The 6,792-nt window shown below is 37.4% G+C and overlaps 1 non-coding gene and 1 pseudogene across 1 annotated transcript; both read left to right on the top strand.

Annotated features, from left to right (window-relative positions):
* Positions 1-3,184: 3,184 nt before the first annotated feature.
* Positions 3,185-3,287, top strand: LOC123937800. Its single transcript, XR_006817589.1, has one exon. It is a non-coding gene; the product is annotated as a U6 spliceosomal RNA (small nuclear RNA).
* Positions 3,288-5,559: 2,272 nt separating this feature from the next.
* On the top strand, positions 5,560-6,549 carry LOC123937132 (annotated as a pseudogene).
* The last annotated feature ends 243 nt before the right edge of the window (positions 6,550-6,792 follow it).

Below are 6,792 nucleotides of genomic sequence, written 5' to 3'. Positions count from 1 at the left end.
CACATTTAGTTGTACCTGGTGGGAGGAATAGGAAAAAGTACATGTGTTCCATCTTCCTAAAGTCAAATTTCTTTAGGTTCCTTTTTGAAACTTCTTGTTCCCTGGAATAAAATATATTATAGCCAAGAGAACATAACATTTGTACAGCAGCTTGATACTTTCTTAAGTCTGTTTGCTAAACTTGGATATCTTTTCTCCTAAATTTAACCAGGTCAATATCTAAAATAGAGAAGGAAAAGAAAAAAAATTAAAATTAAGTGTACTTTCTTTATTGTATATCAATATTACATATTGACAACTTCCCTCACACCTCTGGGCAGCAGACTTATTCCTTTTATGGTCTTCTAGTTTCTAATGTAATTTTAACATGTGCTCATTTTTTCTACCATTTTTAGAGGTTTGCAAATTTTCAATCCTACTTGCTATAATTTTTAATTCTTAAAAGTAATTTCTTATTTTACACTATAATTTAGTTAGTGTCCACTATGAATTTTACCGAGTGAAATGTGTTTTGCCAGTGATTCTACTATTGTTAATTTTAGAATGATATGAATACAGGTTTTAGAGTTATTTATTCATAAAACATATTTTTAAAGAATTTATTTACTTATTTTAGAAAGAGCATGCGTGAGCAGGGAAAGGAATGGAGAGAGAAAGAGAAAGAGAATCTCAAGCAGGCTCTGCATCGAGCAGACTACACACTGATTGTGGAGCCTGATACAGGGCTCAATCTCAGGACCCTGAGATCAAAATCATGGACCCTAAGCCAAAATCATGAGTCTGCCACTTAACTAACTAAGCCATCCAGGTTGTCCTCATAAAATATATTCATAAAACATACTGACTACATAGAAAAATAAACAGACTTCTCAGTCTCCATGGATTTTCAATCTGGTAGGAGAAGGAGAAAGAGATAAACAAGTAAGCAAACAAAAATATACAGAAACTACATGTTGTGGTGAATGTTATGAATGACTTTAAAACATAGAATGGTAGAATATAACAGGGTAAAGCAACCTAGAAAGTTGAGTCATTAAGGAAGGCTACACTGAGGAGTTCATAATTAAGCTAAGCCTCGAAGAAATGAAAAGAAGTCAGCCCACAAAGCATGAAATGGAAGGTGTTCTAGGCAATGAAGGGCAGGAGAAAAAGTAGAAAATATCACAAACTAACACAAGAGGTGTAGTGAATGGCCCCACTATATTCTGAAACTGCCTTCCAGCGACCATTTCCAGTTTGGCTTTCTTCAACTTTTCAAGATGCTGTTTCTGCCTACCATCTGCTCAAGCAGAAGGTGGTCAAGCCTCAGGGACATTGGCGGTGCCAGTTTTCCTGGTGCTCCAGAAGCCTCTGGTCACTAGCTGATTACCCATTCCATCTGAATTCAAAACTCTCAGAACAATAACATTTTCTAATCTACCCAATCTCCAAAGCCCAACCCACAGGAAAGAAGCTAAATAAAAAGGAATGTTTTGATGGAACAATTGTAGACTGTAGACAGGGAATAAAATACCACAGTTCAAGGGCTAATTCTGCCATGCCTCATTTTTTTTAAAGATTTTATTTATTTATTTGACAGACAGAGATTACAAGTAGGCAGAGAGGCAGGCAGAGAGAGAGGAGGAAGCAGGCTCCCTGCTGAGCAGAGAGCCCGATGCGGGGCTCGATCCCAGGACCCTGAGATCATGACCTAGCCGAAGGCAGAGGCTTTAACCCACTGAGCCACCCAGGCGCCCCTCATTTTTTTTTTAATGTGTATAGCCAATTGCCTTCACTTGACAAATTATTCTTTTCTCCCTGGAAGGATAAAAATCTCAGAGGTGGAAAAGATCTTATAGATTCAGCGGTATAGCTCTATTAACAGCACAACCAGGTACACACCAATTTTCAACCCTCATATCAAGAGATCTACTCCACCTCATAGCTGTTACACATAAAACCTGCCTTGTCTGAGCTCCCAGGAATTTAAACTGGAATAAATAAGTGATCAGTCTACATGTGAATGTATGTATATAGTATTTATAAACATAATCTATATATATTTTTTAAAAACACAAGTGTAAAATAGTTGCACAAATGCTTTGATTTCCTCAGAAGAACAGCGATGCATATGCAAGGAAATGATAATGTTAGAGAAGAAGCCAGTACATACAGTTTTTCTACCTCGATGTGTATTCCTACCTCTGCTAAAAGCAAAGATAGTTAACTAGTAATTGCCTCAGGAAGATGAGACACAGAGAGCATTTTCTCTTTTCAGATAATGCTGAGCATCTTTCTAGAGAAGAATAAGACTTGACAAGGGGGAAAAGCATGGAAGAGATTTGTTTTTAAGTGATCTAAACACCAACTGTCAGCCTCAAAGGAAAATAATATGCAAGACAGAAATAAAAATGAATGATGACTTAATCAGGACATTATTAGAAGGGGCACTGAGAATTTTAACTATACCACTTAAAAGTTGTTCTACTTTCAAAATTGAGGCATAATCTATGACCAAAGATGAATCTAGCAAGAATTCAGATCAACTTTATGTTTCTGAAATTTACATTTTTCTCTTTTTTTTTTTAAGATTTTATTTCTTTATTTGATAGAGAGAGAGAGAACAAGCAGAGGGGAGCATCAGAGGGAGAGGGAGAAGCAGGCTCCCCACTGAGGAGGGAGCCCCCATATGGGACTGGATCCCAGGAACCTGGGATCATGACCCGAGCTGAAGGTAGACACTCAACCGACTAAACCACCCACGTGCTCTAAAACAATTATTTTCTGTTAGCCGTAAGTAATTAACATAAATGTAGTTTGACTCTAGTGACATACTCTATCTTAACCATTGCTTAATGAGTTTCTTTGACCTAAGAGTACCCACTCTACCTCTTCCAGGACCAACATCTAAAGCATCTTCTGAAAGTCCTGCTAAAGATTCAAGATATGCCTCAAAAAAAAAAAAAAAAAAACTCAGCTAAAAAGATTCCATGTGAAGTTAAATTCAAGAAATATAGAGCGAAATGAAGCTACATGTATATCTTCTTCAAAGATATTAGCAAAATGAGCTGCATTTGCCATGTACATTTGAGCAAAGAACATATCTATGCATCAAAAGAGAGATTCCAGTGTTCCTTGAAACATAACTTGGGAACAAAACCCTGGGCACTCTAGTCAGGCTGCAGTATCAAACCACAATTCATACTTACTTCAGCATCACGTATATTAAAATTGGAATAATACAGAGAAGATTAGCATGACGCCTGCACAAGGAGACATGCAAACCACAATTCATGGAATCCCTGTGTGAAACCAAAAATTACTTCCCCTTTCATGTTGCAGAAATGTTCCATTGGATATAAATCTGATATCATTTGCCACTTAAGGTGCACAGTTTTGTGCTTTTATAACTTTCAGAAGCACAGAATGTTTACCTTTATTCTCCTAATCTACCTCAACACTTGTATTCTACAATGTGATTATCTAATCTAGTTTTTTTTTAATATTTTCTTTATTTGACAGAGAGAAATCACAACTAGGCAGAGAGGCAGGCAGAGAGAGAGGAGGAAGCAGGCTCCCTGCGGAGCAGAGAGCCCGATGTGGGGCTCGATCCCAGAACCCTGGGATCATGACCTGAGCCGAAGGCAGAGTCTTTAACCCACTGAGCCACCCAGGCGCCCCTCTAATCCAGTTTTGTAGCTCAGAGTAAGTGCCAGGAAATTTACCCTCAATATTCTCACATTTTTTTCTTTTATATTATGTATCTTTTGCTAGTTATAAATAACAAATTCATGCTCATTGTAGAAATTTAACCAAAATATAAGAAAAGTAAAATCATATGATTTGATATTGTATAAAAGTATCTTAAGGTTTATATTGAGTAATAAATTAAGAAAAACAAGAATATCATGAAACAAAATAAAAGGAGTAAAGGTAGTATAGGAACTTGCCTTACCAAATATCAAAATATGCTAAAAATTCACTTTAATATGATCAGTGTGATAGAGCACAGGAAGAGACGAATAGATTATGGGAACCAAACAGAAAGTCCAAATGTAAATCCAAGGAAAGGTAATAATTTAACAGATGACAAAAGGGTATTTGAATTCAGTGGGGAAAGATGATATATTTTTTAACAGATACGTGGACAATGGTTATACATTAAAAAGAAAACAAAATTATACGCCTTCTTCATACCATATACAAAAATACAAATAGATTATACTCTTAAATTTATTTTTTAGCAAGACAATGAAACTCTTAGCAGAAAATCTAGAAGAGTACATGTTAAAAATTTAAAGAAGAGAAGACATTCTCAACCAAACAAGAAAACTAAACCTACAGGTAAACTTAAAACATGTAAATATGTAAACTTTTGTATGTCAAAATGCATAATAAAAAAAAATGACTGGCTTTGAAAAAATAATGCAGATGACAAAATAAGTGCTTTTATTTGAAATACACAAGGATTGTTTAGAATACAAGAAAAATACAAACAACCCTATAGAAAAGGCAGAAAAATGGGAAAAGGCAATTCAAGGCATAGAAAATTTTAATGACAAAATTAATACTAATTAGGTAAGTTCACCTTTAACATAACTATAAAATATAATTTTATACCACTAAGATTGGCAAATATTTTTAAACAGTATTTATTACTAGCAGAGATAGGAGATGAAAACATAAATTGTTACCATGTTTGTAGAATGTAGGAAAAAATCTGGCAGAAGCAATTAAAAGTAAACATACCAGGATGCCTGGGTGGCTGTTGGTTGGGTGTCTACCTTTGCTTCAGGTCACAATCGCAGGATCCTGGGATTGGGCCCCACATTGGGCTCCCTGCTCAGCAGGGAGTCTGTTTCTCCCTCTCCTGCGCCTCCTGCTTGTGCTCTCTCTCAGTCAAATAAACAAAATCTTTTTTAAAAGATAAAATATAAAGATAAATAAAAGTAAACATAACCTCCCCAAAATGTAAATATACTCATATCATTTGACACTGAATTCCTGGTTTTGGTGGTACTTTCCATTGAAAAAAGTCGTCAGTTAATACGAATGTATGTATATAGATGATTAATATGAAATTATTTGTAGTGGCAAAAGATTTTCTCTTTCACTGGGAAGTAGAAAGATGGAAAAAGAAGAGAATTAAGAGTATACTTATCCGGGGTGCCTGAGTAAGTCAGTCGTTAAGCGTCTGCCTTCGGCTCAGGTCATGATCCTAGTGTTGTGGGATCGAGCCCCACATCATCAGGTCCCTGTTCTGAGGGAAGCCTGCATCTCCCTCTCCTGCTTCCCCTGCTTGTATTCCCTCTCTCACTGTCTCTCTCTCTTCTCTGTCAAATAAATAATTTTTTTAAAAAAAGAGTATACTTATCCTTGTTTTCATAATGGGTTTGCCACCAGAACACAGGTGTCGTGAAAGCCTCCACTAAATCTAAACCAAAATGGGAAAGAAAAATACATCAACATCATCCTCATTGGACACGTAGATTCAGGCAAGTCTACCACTACTGATCATCTAACCTACAAATGTAGTGAGATCAACAAAAGAACTATGAAAAATTTGAGGAGGCTGCCGAGATGGGAAAGGGCTCCTTCAAGTATGCCTGGGTCTTAGATTAACTGAAAGCTGAATATCAACAAGGTATCAGCATTGATATCTCCCTGTGGGAATTCAAGACCAGTAAGTGTTATATGACCATCATTGATGCCCCAGGACACAGAGACTTTATTAAAAACATCTCAGACTGACTGTGCTATCCTGATGTTGCTGCTGATTTTGGTGAATTTGAAGCAGGTATCTCCATGAATGGGGAGACCCATGTACATGCCCTTCTGATTTATACATTGGATATAGAACAACTGATTGTTGGTGTTAACAAAATGGATCCTCTGAACCACCCTATCGTCAGAAAAGATATGAGGAAATCATCAAGGAAGTCAGCACCTACATTAAGAAGATTGACTACCACCCCAATAAAGTAGCATTTGTGCCAATTTCTGGTTGGAATGGTGACAACATTCTGGAGCCAAGTGTTAACATGCCTTGGTTCAAGGGATGGAAAGTCACTCATAAAGATGGGAACGCCAGTGGAACCACACTGCTTGAAGCTCTGGGTTGCATTCTGCCACCAACTCATCCAACTGACAAGCTCTTTCATCTGTTTCTCCAAGACATCTACAAAATTGGTGTTATTGGTACTGTCCTTGTGGGCTGAGTGGAAACTGTTGTTCTTAAACTCGGCATGGTGGTCAGCTTTGCTCCAGTCAACGTTACAACTGAAGTAAAGTCTGTTGAAATGCACCATTAAGCTTTGTGAGGCCCTTCCTGGCGACTGTGTGGGCTTCAATGTCAAGAATGTATCTGCCAAAGATGTTTGTTATGACAGTGTGGCTGGTGACAAAAAAAAAAAAAAAAAAAAAAATGACCCACCCATGGAAGCAGCTGGACTCATGGCTGAGGTGATTATCCTGAACCATCCAAGCCAAATCAGTGCTGGATATGCAACTATACGGCATTGTCACACAGTCCACATTTCTTGCAAGTTTGCTGAGCTGAAGGAGAAATAGATCATCATTCTGGAAAAAAGCCGAAAGATGGTCCCAAGTTCTTGGAATCTGGTGATGCTGCCATTGTTGATATGGTTCCAGACAAGCCTATGTGTGTGGAGAACTTCTCACACTATCCTCCTCTGGGTTGTTTTGCTGTTCATGACATGAGGACATGTCATAAACATGTCATGACAAGACGTGTTCATGTCTTGTGACATGAACAAGAAGGACAAGAAGGCAGCAAGGCAGCTGGAGTTGGCA

The sequence above is a fragment of the Meles meles genome, chromosome 2 (assembly GCF_922984935.1).
Source record: "Meles meles chromosome 2, mMelMel3.1 paternal haplotype, whole genome shotgun sequence".
In the NCBI taxonomy this organism is placed as follows: domain Eukaryota; kingdom Metazoa; phylum Chordata; class Mammalia; order Carnivora; family Mustelidae; genus Meles; species Meles meles.
Note: the sequence above shows the minus strand (reverse complement) of the source record. Positions and strands in the feature narration are given on the sequence as shown.